Below are 14,442 nucleotides of genomic sequence, written 5' to 3'. Positions count from 1 at the left end.
GAAGTCATCTTCTATACTTTATGAAATAATCCTTTAAGAAATCTTTTCTGTACCCTAGATGTACTCGTTTTGTCGTTTATAACTTGTATTTATAATGCAGACACGTCATTATGATTAAAGAAACTTCTAGAGGATATTTTCCGCCAAATATCCTGTTGGGCATGTCTTGGCCGATCATTCAAGTTGGCTGCATATGCTATTAAGAATACCCCCTGTTGAATATGTCTCAGCCGGTCGTTCAAGCCGGCCGTATATTAGGAATATCTTCTATTGAATATGTCTTGGTCGGTCGTTCAAGCTGACCGTATATTACGAATACCTTCTGCTGAATATGTCTCGGTTGGTCATTCAAGCCAGTCATATATTAGGAATACCTTCTGTTGAATATGTCTTTATGCTCGGGCAAGCTTTGCCTGGTCGAGCATATATGGGCACGTGAGCGCTTGCTCGTCCTGCAGTCAACCAGTGATATGCTACGAATGATGTATAAGGCTAAATGCCTTTATACTCGAGCAGGCTTTGCTCGGCCAAGCGTATATGAGCACGTGGGCGCTCGCTCAGCCTGCGGTTGGCCGGTAATATGTTGAGAACCATATATAAGGCTAAACGCCCTTATGCTCGGGTAGACTTTGCCCAACCAAGCGTATATAACGCTCGACCTGTGGTTTGCCGGTAATTTGCTATGAACCATAATATATATATAAGGCTAAATGTAACGACCCAATTTTCCCTATTTCGAGTTCTAAATGTCCTTAAAAATATTTAGAAATGCTTTTAAAATATTCTAGAGATTTTTAGAAATTTTTAGAGTATTTTTACGCAATTTTTGGAAGTCGTTTGATATTTTTATTAAACGAAAGAAGTTTTGACAAAAAATATCCAAGCCGAGGTTTGAACCGAAAACCTCGAGTTAAGCAGAGATTCGCTTAACCAACAGACCAGCCGAATGTTTCTTAATTTAATTTACAATGAAATATATTTAAGTTGTAATTGATACAGAAATACCTTAGTTTTAAAAAGGTTGCAGAGAAATTGCCGAGCCGAAGCTCGACCCGGCGACCTGGGGTTTCGGCGGAAACACAGATAACCAGCTGTGCCAACGAGTTTTTGTTAATTAAGGAAAGAACGAGTTATATTTAAGGTATAGTTAGTAATAAAAACCCTAGTTATAAAGGGATTAGGTTTTCCCTTTCTCGCCGAAAACTCTCGTTCCTTTCTCCTCTTCCTCCCGACGCGAGCGGCGTTTCTGTGCTTGGGCGAAATCGAAGTCAAGTTAGGTTTCCTCCCTCCGGCAGTCGGCAAAGGCTTTCTTCTAGCGGACCTTGCTGGTTTCGAACCTCCCGTCGAAGAGAACGCGCGGACACAAGGAGAACACTGAAATCTCAAGCTTTACCCGAACCCTAGCTGCCTTTCTTCGGTTGTAAGTGCAAGAACAAGGAGTAAGTACTACTCACCTGCGGTAGGAGTTGTTCCGGGTTCCTTTATTTTCCTTTTTGATTCTTCCTTTACTTCTGAGGCCTAGCATGAACCCTAGACTCTTAGTATTTGGCTGCACAGCAAGATCGACCTCTCCTTTATACGAGCACAGCATGTTAAGATTGAGAAATCGGGTTCTTTGTTCATTTTGAATTCAAAGCATGTTGTAAAGATTTTTGGTTTCTTTTAGTTCTCTGCCGTGAGTCTTAAAGGAAGAAGATGAATGATTTAGGTTAAGCATGTAGGATTGTTTTTGGTCACTGCAATGAATGGGTATGTGTAGTATTTTGGTTGCCAGTAGCAAATCCTTGAGCTTACTGTTTAGACTTTCCTGTGCTAACTCAATAAGCCTGATCAACCCTAATTTCTAGCCGTATGATTAGCATCTCATATTGGGATTCTTATTGGCTATTATTTGAATGGGCACGACCAGCTCACATGGAGCCTGGCAGGTTTTGTCTTGGTTGCCAAGCAACGAGCTGGAGATGATCATGCTCTGTTTCGGGTAGACTGCAATGGTTTCTTGTGTATTGTTTAGAGTCTTTTTCATGACCAATACATTGCTATTATGTTGAGCTTAGATTGATATGAGTTGACTGCAGAATTTCCGAACAGATTAGAAGGAATAGGTTTAGGTGTAGTAGCAGAAGTTTTCATTATTTTGTCTTTTGGAAGTGCATGTTTGCAATTATAGAAGTGCTTTAGTTAGTTTTTGTAGCTTTGCATTGCTTCAAATTAATGTAGACGGAATGGTTCAGATTGATCTTGCTGTGACATCATGTTTCGGTTAAAACAAAAGTGCATGTTTTCAACCATGTTAATGCCCAAAGTAAACGATAGATTTGCATATTACGAACATGATAAAAGGAGGCTTATATTCTATTTTTAAAGAAGTTAGATTTGCTTTCCTTTGTTTCTAAATCTGTTGTAGCATACTTAAAGGAGTTAGATTTGTTTTCAACCATGCTTAAAGAAGTTTGAATGGTAGCTTAGCATTTTCCTTGCTACTCAAAAGGGCAAGAACAACCTTTATTTAAAGCATGTAGTGTTAGTTTCTTGGTTTTCCTGATCATGAACAGTTATTAAGTTTGCTTTCTTTTGCTCTATTTTATAGCATGATTAGTAAGTTCAAAGTTGCTTTCTTTTGCGTTATTTTATAGTATGATTAGTAAGTTCAGATTTGCTTTCCTTTGCTTTGTTTTATAACATGCTTAGAGAGTTCAGATCTGCTTCCCTTATGTTATTTTTATATAGCATGCTTGGTTAGTTGTAATCCTATACTTGTTAGATATATCTATAGGATTCTAATAGGCTCCAATTAAGGATTATAAGAAGCATGAGTAAAGAAAAAGACTAAAGTCTAGTTAAAAAGAGATAACAAGTAAATTAAAGTAAGAGACTAGTACCCGACTTCTGAGGTTGTCGTTAAACAAATCCAGGTGACTAATTCCGAGGTCTTGGCCCTGGTAAGACCGAGGTCTTTATCCTCATAGGGCTGGAGGCTCGCTACCCCAGTCACTATTAGAGAGCGCGCAAAACAAAGATGGTACTAAGTCTGGGCCCAAAGAAGAAGAAAAGAAGAAGAAAGAAAAAGAAAAAGAAGAAGAAGAAAGTGAAAGAGAAATTAAAAGATTAATTTCTAGTATAAAGATGTAAGAAAATGAAACAAGTATTATGCTTAGAATCAATAGAAGTTTAGTTCTTTAATTCTAAGCCTACAGTAGTAGTTTCATTATTTTCCTATCAGTTAGTGAGCATGTTTAGTATTCAGTTTTACTTCTGTATACCATGAGTACATGCAGCTTTGCTTTTAGCATTTCAGTTTTAGTATTGTTGCATTATTTGTATGCACTTCGAGTTTTTGTGAGATAGATTAATACTTACTAAGCGTTTCACTTATAGTTTTATTTTTTTTCCTCCTACTACAGATAAAGGAAAAGCTAAGATATGAAAGGGAGGCGACAGGGTGGTGGTGGTGATGAAGGTGTGTGATGACTGGACTGTGGAGAGATCCAGAAGTAGCTGGCAAAATTGTCAAGACTTTCTTTTAGTTCTCTTTTAATGTTATATTAAATTTGGGATTGTAGTTGAGTTTATTTCCGCATATCTAATTAGTCTCTTTTATTATTTGTGGAATGTTGTAGTCGTTGCTATTGCTAGAGTAGTTTCTTTGTTTATAGTGTGATTTTATTACTGCGTGGTTGTGAAAAATGTGTTCCAGCCGCCTGTGGCTGCGTATATATTGTTTGTACTATGGATTTGGTCACCGGTACAGGGGAGACTCTGCTGAAATTTTTCGATAGGAATTCCTCTAGGTCGTGATAAATCTAAGTGTCGCTAATAATAGCATAAGTGACACTAGTGAGTAGAGTATAGACATGTAACAACCGGCCTTAGAGAGTAGTAGTAAGAAGGGTGGGTTGTTACACTAAACACCCTTATGCTCAAGCGGGTTTTGCCCGACCGAGTGTATATGAGCGCGTGAGCGCTCGCTTGGCCTACGGTCGACCGGTAATATGTTAAAAGTCTTACATAAGGCTAAATGCCTTTATGCTCAGGCGAGTTTTCCCGACCGAGCATATATGAGCACGTAGACGCTCGCTTGGCTTGCAGTCGATCGGTAATATGCTTAGAACCATATATAAGGCTAAACACCCTTATGCTCGGGCGGGCTTTGCCCGGCCGAGCGTAAATGAACGTGTGGGCGCTAGCTTGGCCTACGATCGACCGATAATATGCCTAGAACCATATATAAAGCTAAGCACCCTTATGCTTGGGCGGGCTTTGCCCGACCGAGCGTATATCAGCATGTGGGTGCTCGCTCTACATTCGATCGGCCGGTAATATGCTAGAAGTCATACATAAGGCTAACTGCTTTTATGCTCGGGCGAACTTTGTACGACCGAGCATATATGAGCACGTGGGCACTCTGTCGACCTGCGGTCAGTCGGTAATATGTTGAGAACCATATATAAAGCTAAATGCCTTTATGCTCGAGCGGGGTTTGCATGACCGAGCATATATGGGCACGTGAGCGCTCACTCGGCCTGTAGTCGACCAGTGATATGCTATGAATCATGTATAAGGGTAAATACCTTTATGCTCGGCCAGACTTTGTCTGGCTAAGCGTATGTGAGCACGTGGGCGCTCGCTCGGCCTACAGTTGGCCGGTAATATGTTGAGAACCATATATAAGGCTAAACGCCCTTATGCTCGGGCGGACTTTGCATGGCCGAGCGTAAATGAATGCATGGGCACTCGCTCGGCTTGTGGTTGGCCGGTAATATTCTTAGAATAATATATAAGGCTAAACACCCTTATGGTCAAGTGGGCTTTGCGCGACCAAGCTTATATGAGCATGTGGGTGCTCGCTTAGCCTTCATTCGACTGGCTATATACCTTTCCTATCTTTCTTAACCTAGGCACCTCCTTCACTCGACAAGTCGATCCATCATAACCCGTATCACTGTTATTAGCTCGGTTAGTGAAAGACTAACTTAAACTATTTCATGGTGATTCTGATTCATGGGCTGCTCGTGCTTGGTTGAAAAACCTAGAGGGCACGTTTGAGTATCTGACATGCATTGAGGAAGAAAAAGTTGAATTAGCTCCTTACCAGCTACGTGATCTGGCAGTTACTTGGCTAAAAATGCAAAAGATGACTTTCGGAGAGCAGGCCATTACATGGACTTTGTCTCGTGATGCCTTTGAGAGGCAATATTTTCCTGCTACATTTTGCATGACACACCACCAAGAGTTTTTGAATTTAAAGCAAGGTGATCATTCAGTCATGGAGTATAATGCGAAGTTCAGTCGACTTGCAGAGTTGTGTCCACATCTGGTAGCTCAGGATAGTGACCGGATGTTCCAGTTCAGTTAGGGACTTGCAACCTATATTCGGATTAGGATGTCAGGATCATCCACCAGTACTTATCGAGAGGCTCTGGATCAAGCTCTATTTATAAAAATGATGTGGCAACAGATATCTCAGGAAAAGGGAAATAATAGACAGATGTCTCAAGATAAGTTTGCTAGTCAGAAACACCATACTTTTGGATGGAAAAGAGAAGATAGAAACCAAAGCTCATGAGCAACTTCTGGAGCATTCTCTCAACCACAGAAGACAAGACGTTCAACTAGAAAGATCAGATGTATCTAGTGTGGTTCTAGAAGTCACACTAAAGCAGAATGCCCATTGGACCAGGCTATATGTTACTATTGCAAACTTCCAGGGCATATGAGCCGACATTGTACATTGAAGGCACAGTTGGAGACCACTAAAGTTACCCCTCAAGGGGATATGCCCCCTCAGTCTCAACCACGGAGAGGACTATATCAGATTCAATCCTCTCTTTGTCAGCAACAAGGGATACCTCCATTAGCAAGGATATATTTCATTCAGGATTAGGAGCACATCACATTACCTGCAACTGTACAGTACCCTACAACAACTTCTTATTATCAGGCCTATCCAACATAACAGGACTTGCCTCCCCCACCTCGACCCAATATAATGCATCACTCTCAGTTTCAGCAGTTGACTACTGCTCCTCCGATCCATCCACAGTCTATTTCAAGAATGTCACCATTGAACCCCAAGATCGAACGTGATACATAGCATGCCAAGGGATTTGTCATTCGAGGTATTATTTCAATTTATTTCATTTATGCAGATTTATTGATAGATACTGGTAGTTAATATTCCTTCGTATTCTGGGTATTATGGGGTAAGAACAGTAGATTGTTTGTACAACTTTCACCCAGGCTAGATATCTCTCCTCTATTGGGAGAGATACTTAACAGCGAGTAAGAAGTCAAAGGATGTCCTTTGGACTTCGTAAGTCAGACACTTATGGCAGATCCGCAAGTGTGGAAAATGATGGAAGTTGCCATCATCTTAGGCATGGTTGGGTTGGCTATGTATCATGCCATAGTCAACTGCGGATAGAGAGTGGTCACATGGCGACTACCAATATTTGTTATCGATGACATTGATTGATAAGGATCCTTAAGCTCAGAAGAAAATTTAGGGACTAAATTTTTATTAGTGGGGGAGAATGTAAAATACGATACCCAAATAATAATTAAATAATAAAGTTATTTGAGAAATAATCTTATAGAATTTTCTGGTGATTTTTAGAAATTTTTTACGATTTAAATGGAGAACGTATGACATGTTTAAGGGGATGAATCGAATTGGCTGAGGAAGCTTGTTTAGAATACCAATAAAATGGGAGTTGATTGAGAAATTAACCTAGGGTTTAATTAGAGATACCTAAGTTTATAACATATAATTTTTCCTCATCCGTGCCCTAAATCCATGTTGCCGAACTCTTCTTCTCCCACTCCGCTCTTCACGCGTCGTCGATCGCCCAATCGCTGACTGCCAGCATCACCCGACACTGCTCGATTCCTCTCTTCCCTGATTCCCAATTCCATCTCCAGTTTCTCTTCTCCCCAACTCATTGTAGCTGCCGCCGCCCATTGCTAGATCACCGACTGCCTAACATTGCTCGATGTCGCTTGAGCGCTTGGCACTGACCGATGTTGTCGATTCCTATCCCCAATCCCGACCGCACCATCCTTTTCCCTATGCGGACCGCTATCCGCGTCGCCTTGCTAGATCGCCAGACCCCCTTGCACCATCGGCTTTTCTCCGACCACAAGTAGGAAGCCGTCCCGATTTCCAGCTACCCTTCTTCCTCGCTTCACTACCGCTGCCCCTCTCGGCCGATCGTCGACCAACGCCCTTCACTTGAAGCCGAGTCAGCAACGCCACAACCGTCGACCATGGTGAGATCTACCCCTTGTTGTTTTTCTAGTTGTGCCGAGACTAACTTGGCAGCACTGCCGTCTCTCCTCTATTCACATCCATTTCGACAGCCACCCACAATCATAGTACCTTGAACCGTTACTGCTCTTGCCATTTTCATTGCTGGGGTCACTGCCGGAGAGTGAGCTGCCAACTGCCACCTCCCTGCACTGGCCAGCGTAGTCATAGCCACAAGTATGTGTCAATTCTTAAAGTTGTAGGTTCTGCCAGTGGTAGCATCATCGACCATTTCTTCCTTTTCAGCCATCACCGCCTTCATCTATTCTGGCCAGAAACTTAGGGTTATTGGAGGGTAAGATCTCTAGTTTAAAAGGATGGGGATGAATGATTGGGTTTAATTCTCGGTTGAGAATGTGATTATGAATTGGATATTGGATCCATGCTAGGTGCTGATTTTGGAGCATTGGATTTGCTGGACAGTAGCTCTGCCTAACTCTGGCCACCATCTTTCGATTGTGAATCCCTCAGGTAGTGAGCCACCATTAGCCACCATAGATTTGGTGAGTATGTGAAATGATTAGGTTTACCTAACCCTAATTGGGATTGAGTTTAGTTATTTGAATTATACTAGATTGGATTGATTTATATTCTATGTTATAGAGTTTTGATTTGATTTGAAGCAAACTATTGGACTTGAAGATATTCAGTGCGACTTACAAATAAAGGCAGGTACTTCTTTCTTGACCTCTATAGTTCTTTGAACTTAGTGCATGGATTATCTTATATATGAGGTTGCTTTATCTTGACTCCACTCATATTTTTCCTGAGTTTGATACTTATATGCTTGATCTTTGCGATGCTCTTTCATTGGCTATACAGTCTCACTATTTAATATTCCTATTTTATAGGGTGCACACATATATGGTGTCTACAATAGGAATTTACATTTAGATTGTTTATTTATAGTGGTGCACTCATGAGGTTGGTGTGTACTATAGGTTATATCATGCTGATTATGCATATATTATTGTGCACATGTGTATAGGTGCTGTTATGTATTGTAGATGTTGTTGGCAGACACATGTTGGATCTTTTCATGCATATATGTATATATATGTGATTGATGGATCATATTTCTGGATATTTATGTGTAGTGCGTGCATACATGTTAGGTGAGATCTATTGGGAGTATCTTGTTGACTATATCTATTTTGGGTGCTCACACGTGTCTGGTGTGTTCTATTGGAGGTATCATATTGCTTATACCTATGTGGTGTGTGTGTGTACACATGTTTGGTGTGTACTATTAGAGGATTAGGTTGATTATATTGTACCTATGTCGAGGGAGTTGTTGCATTGATGATCATTGTATCACTATCATGGTTATTTACATCATGTTCATTATTGCACTACATACATACTGACGATCATTGCTCCTTAGTGGTATGAGCTAGTTTGACGGCCATTGCTCCCTTTCGGTATGAGCTAGCTTGACAACCATTGCTCCCTTGCGGTATGAGCTAGTTTGATAGTCATTACTCCTATGTGGTATGAGCTAGTTTGATGACCATTACTCCCTTGTAGTTGGAGCCAGTTGATAGTGATTATTATACACTGGATTTGCATATATCCTATCGACTAGGGATCCCTCTCATTGTTGGTTCAGGTCAGAGCCAGTCGACAGAGGTTGTTATACCTTAGGCTGCCCAGGGGTTATCTGTGGTAGAGTGTTCTCACGCAGTCAGTAGCTAGATAGCTACATCCTGTCTTCCCACGGGTTATCTGTGGTAGAGTGTTCTTGCGTAGATAGGAACCCTGACATTTTGGACTGCCCACAGGGGGTAGAGTGTTCTCGTTCAGTCCCTAGCTAGATAGCTAGATGTCTATGGTGGAGCGTTGCTCCCATATATGTTGTATTTCTTGTGGTCGAACGTTGCTCCCACATATTTTGTATGGTTTGTGGTGGAGCATTGCTCCCACATATGATGGATTGCTAGTGGTAGAGCGTTGCTCTCACATTTGATGATCTATTATTGTTGTATCATACATGGTTATGTTGTCATATATATATATATATATATATATATATATATATATATATATATATATATATTGCTCAGGTGTTATGAGCAAGTTTACTGCTAATCCCTAGTGATTTACTGATCGTTATACTATATGTGTTAGATTGGTACTGGTATGTATATTTATCATGTCATAGATCATGCTCTTATTTCCCTATTGAGACTGTATATTATTGATCGCTTTAAACTTTTGTCCATGCACTACCATATTCTTATTACCCCCTGAGTGATCCACACTCACCACCCTTTGTACGGGTTTTCTTTCTCCAGGTAGAAGGTAGAGGTATAAGGAGTTGCTTGGAGGATCCTGACTGCTAGTCCCACGTCACATCTGAGATAGGCTTTCCATGCTTTTTAGCACTACACTATTTGTACTCTGTATTTGGTTTTAGTATTGCGTTATGTGGATTTATTTATGGTTTTGAGCCTTGTGGCTCATTTATTCATTTTGGATTTGTATTGTGGTGTAAGTCATGCCAGCATGCAATCAGCGTTATATCCTGTGTAGTTTATGTTTGTAATAGCCGTGTAGGCTGTGTAGTTTTATTTGCTTTCGCTGTATTCTTTATGTTTCAGCCATGTGGGTTGCCTATATAACTGCGTAGTTATGTTTCTTTTGTTTCAGGTGTGTGGGCTGAGTATATAACTGTGTGGTTGTGTATGTTCCAACCGTGTGGGTTGTTGATTATTTTTTTATGTGAGCTTGTGACTGTGTATACATGATTCATTTGTCACTGCTACAGGGGAGGTGCTCTCCGATTTTTGTTAGACTACCTTACTCTCAAGGCGTGACACTAGGAATAGTTGCCTTTAAAAACAAAGGCAAACTAAAGGTAATTAAAATTGGTAACATTAAACTATACTCTAATTTCATTATTAATAAAGTACTCCTTATTAAAAATTTCAAATTTAATTTACTCAATGTTAGTCAATTGTGTGATTCAGAATATAAGGTTATGTTTACATTCACTGAATTCTTAATTAAACATATGAAAGACCCTGCAATAAAATTAAAATGACTTAGGAATAATAACATCTATACAATTAACCTAGCCAGCTCCTCACATAAGTATCACTTGACACAAAAAGAGAAAACCTAGCTATGACATAGGAGAATATCCCACACTTAACTTTAGAAATCTCACCAAACTAAATGGCTTAGTTAGAGGACTACCAAAACTACCTAACTTAGATTTAACAATCTGTAATGGTTGTCAACAAGAAAAATAGACCAAATCAATACACAAACCAACAATCAAACTCAAATAAATTCAACACTTGAATTGTTATATTTAGACTTATTTGACTCACATGGAATTAAATCTATTAATGGAACTTTATATTGTCCAGTAATAATTGATGATTAATCAAAATTTACTTCGGTAAAATTCTTAAAAAATAAAGATGAAACATTTAAAATACTTAGTAATTTTTGTAAACAAACTGAAAATGAAAAAGATTCAGAAATTAAAAGAATTAAGAATGATAACAGTGGAGAATTTAAAAATCATAGGTTTACTAAATTCTACTTAGAAAATGGATATCATCAAGAATTCTCGTATCCTAATACACCTTAACAAAATGAAATAGTGGAAAGAAAAAAAATAGAACTCTCTAAGAAGCCACTAGAACAATGCTTAATGAATGTCAATTATCAAAATATTTTTGGACAGAAATTGTTAGTACAATCTGCTATGTATAAAATAGAATAACAATAAATAAGAAATATAATAAAACTCCTTTTAAAATTTACTATAATAAATTACCTAGTATTAAATACTTTTATGTATTTGGATGTTTGTTTATATATTAATCACAAGAGAGTATTTAAGAAAATTTGTCTCAAAAGTATAAAATAGAATTTTTGTAGGGTATTCCCTAAACAGTAGAGGATATAGAGTTTATAGAAAAACCACTCTAAGAATTGAGGAAACAACCCGTGTAAAATTTGATAAAATTACTAACTCTAAAGAATCTAAATCAACTCAACCTCAATACCAACCAATTGATTTTGCTAGAGCTAGCACTGATCTAGGGGGGAGCAAATAAAAATCCAATAGGCAAATATGAAGTTGAACAAAATTAAGCACAAGAAAATAAACAAATACAAACTGAGCCTAAAACAATAAGAGTTATCTCAGACCGTCCAATTGAACAAATTATAGGTGACCTAGACCTAAGAGTTCAGACTAGATCATCTTTCAGAAACCTAAGTCAAATATCTTTAATTTTAAAAATTGAACCCCAAACAGTAGAAGAATCCTTACTTGACCCAGACTAGATCATAGCCATGTAAGAAGAACTAGTCAAGTTTGAAAGAAATAAAGTTTAGGATTTAGTATCATTACCTAATAATAAAAAGGTAATAGAAACAAAATCGGTATTTAGAAATAAATTAATTGAAAATGTGGAAATTGTTAGAAACAATGCTAGACTAGTAGCTAAAGGGTTTAGTCAAGTAGAGAGACTTGACTATGATAAAACATATGCTCCAGTATCCTGACTTGAGGCTATTAGAATGCTACTTAGCTATACAGCCCATAAAGGATTAAATTTTATCAAATGGATGTTAAATCTGTCTTCTTAAATTGGCTAATAAAAGAAGAAGTTTATGTAGGTCAACCACATGGGTTGAAAGTATAAATCATCCTAACCATGTGTTTAAACTAAAGAAAGCCTTGTATGGTCTTAAACAAGCACCTAGGGCTTGGTATGAAAGGTTGACCTTCTATTTAATTTCCAAAGGGTTCAACCAAGGTTAAATTGATCTAACTCTATTTATAAAATCAATTAAACAAGATATCTTCAAAGTCCAAATATATGTAGATGACATAATTTTTTATTCAACTAACTCAGAATTTTTGCAAGAATTTATAACTTTAATGGAATAAGAATTTGAAATGAGCCTAGTAGGTAAACTAACTTATTTCTTAGGATTACAAATTAAGCAAACTAATGTAGGAAATTATATTTACTAACAAAAATATATAAAAGAATTACTTAAAAAATTTAGAATGGAAAATATCAAAGGAATAAAAACACCAATAACGACTAACACAACCTTAGATAGTGATCCAAATAGAAAAATCGTAGATCTAAAATATTATAGGAGTGTCATAGACAACCTTTTATACTTAACTGTAAGTCAACATGATATTTTATTTACAATTAGTATGTGTGCTAAATACCAAATTTGTGCTAAGGAATCCTACTTAACAAATGTAAAAAGAATTTTTAGATATTTGAAAGGGACACCAAATGTAGGAATTTGGTGTCCTAGAATACCTAAGTTTGAACTAATAGGTTACTCTAACTCGGATTATAATGGCTGTAAACTAGATCATAAAAGTACAAGTGGTAGATGCCAATTACTTGGATCATCACTTGTCAGTTAATTTAGTAGAAAATAATACTGTGTTGCTTTATCTACTACTGAAGTCGAGTACATAGCAATGGATGAGTGTGTAGCACAACTGTTATGAATGATGCACACATTAAAAGACTTTAACTTATAATATAAAAATATAAAAATTTAAAGTGATAACATCAGTTCAATTAACTTAACCAAAAAATTCAGTGCAACATTCAAGAACCAAACATATTGAAATTAAACATCACTTTATTAGAGATCACATCGCTAAAGGAGATATTTAACTCAACTATGTTGAGTCCAAGTTAAATTTGGCTAATATTTTCACTAAACCACTATCAGAATATGAATTCAATAATATACGAAGATGATTGAGAATGTGCACGATAGACTAAGAATTTTGTTATCAAACAAATTTTCAAGTGATTTACAAATTCTAGGAAAATTGCTTACTTATGTTTTATAAAAATTTTCCATTTCTCTAGTGTTGAAAAATTGTTTTAGCCTTAGTCTATATCAAACCCATAGAAAACATGATTCTATAGATCTAAAATCAAGAATCTCACAAACACACTAGGTTTACCTTGATTGTATATTTAAAAACATAGAATAGCGTGAGATGTGTAGACGTTTTGCCTAGACTTCAAATGCTTATATCCGTGCATCAACTATTAGTTAGAGCCCTAGAGCCAATCATTTGATGATTGTATGGACTTATGTATATCATATTATTTTATATTAATAAAGGCATTTGTTTGGTTATTATACTTATTTATATTAGTGCCAAATAGACTAAGTATAATAGCGTCCTTGAGTAGAAGAAGGAGGAAGAAAAACCACACTTGAATGAAAATGAATTCACCCTCATTCAACACCTTGGACGAACGGGAAAGCGAAAGGCACGCAACAAGGGTAAAATTCTTAACATGTAGATCTAGGAGTAGATCTAAAAGGTTTTTCCAAATTCGTACTCGTATTCTCTTCGGTTTTTCCTTGCACGAGATCCTTGGCTTTGGGTGACTCGGGGTTTCCGCGACGCGAAAAAGCGGTTTTCGCGGCCCGAAGAACCCAACAGTGGTATCAGAGCCACGTGCAAGGCTTGTACGAATTTGTTTTTGGTTTTATGAAAACTAAAAGTTTCTGTAATATTCTGTAAAAATTGAGTTTTTAGAGTTTTTATGAGTAATTTTTCCGTAGAAGTGAAGCACAAGTGTCTCGGCACTTGTAGGCTTCGGCTACCGGAAAGTTTTCTTTTAAACGGCTTCGTTTTGCCCCAAATCCGTTTGGGACAGCAGGGTCGGGTGCCATTAGATCTCAAAGGAGCAACTCACGATAGTTAGATCGTGGGTAGGGGTACTGCCCCTAACCCCGCAAGGGGATTTGCTCCGCGATTGCACCCGAAATCGCTAAAAACGAACCCGCCGGGAAGATTTTTCCGAAACGGCAATGTCTCGGCCCAAATCGTTTTGGGACAGCGGGTTTAGGCGCTGTTGGATCGCAAAGGAACCCTCGCGATGGTTAGATCGCGGGTAGGGGCGCTGCCCCTGGGCCCCGCAAGGGGATCCGTTCCGCGATTGCGCCCGAAACCGCTAAACGGGACCATCGGGAAATTTTACTCGTAAAAATTTTAAAAATTAATTTTAAAATTATAGAAAATTATGAAAAATATATAATTTTGAATTATATATTAAATTTGTGATAGTCATGGCCCAAAGACCCAATTTGATTGGACAATGTGTTGT

At 38.0% G+C, this 14,442-nt stretch overlaps 1 long non-coding RNA gene across 2 annotated transcripts; it reads left to right on the top strand.

The window, feature by feature from the left end:
• Nucleotides 1-6,788: 6,788 nt before the first annotated feature.
• On the top strand, nt 6,789-9,851 carry LOC121996287. Of its 2 annotated transcripts, XR_006116018.1 has the most exons (6): nt 6,789-7,269; nt 7,360-7,483; nt 7,553-7,601; nt 7,696-7,809; nt 7,910-7,978; nt 9,601-9,851. It is a non-coding gene; the product is annotated as an uncharacterized LOC121996287 (long non-coding RNA). The 2 variants fall into 2 exon arrangements; XR_006116017.1 differs by having other exon boundaries at nt 6,789-7,483.
• Nucleotides 9,852-14,442: the final 4,591 nt, after the last annotated feature.

The sequence above is a fragment of the Zingiber officinale genome, chromosome 6A, assembly GCF_018446385.1.
Source record: "Zingiber officinale cultivar Zhangliang chromosome 6A, Zo_v1.1, whole genome shotgun sequence".
Classification (NCBI taxonomy): Eukaryota; Viridiplantae; Streptophyta; class Magnoliopsida; order Zingiberales; family Zingiberaceae; genus Zingiber; species Zingiber officinale.
This window is presented reverse-complemented; position numbering and strand designations above follow the sequence as displayed.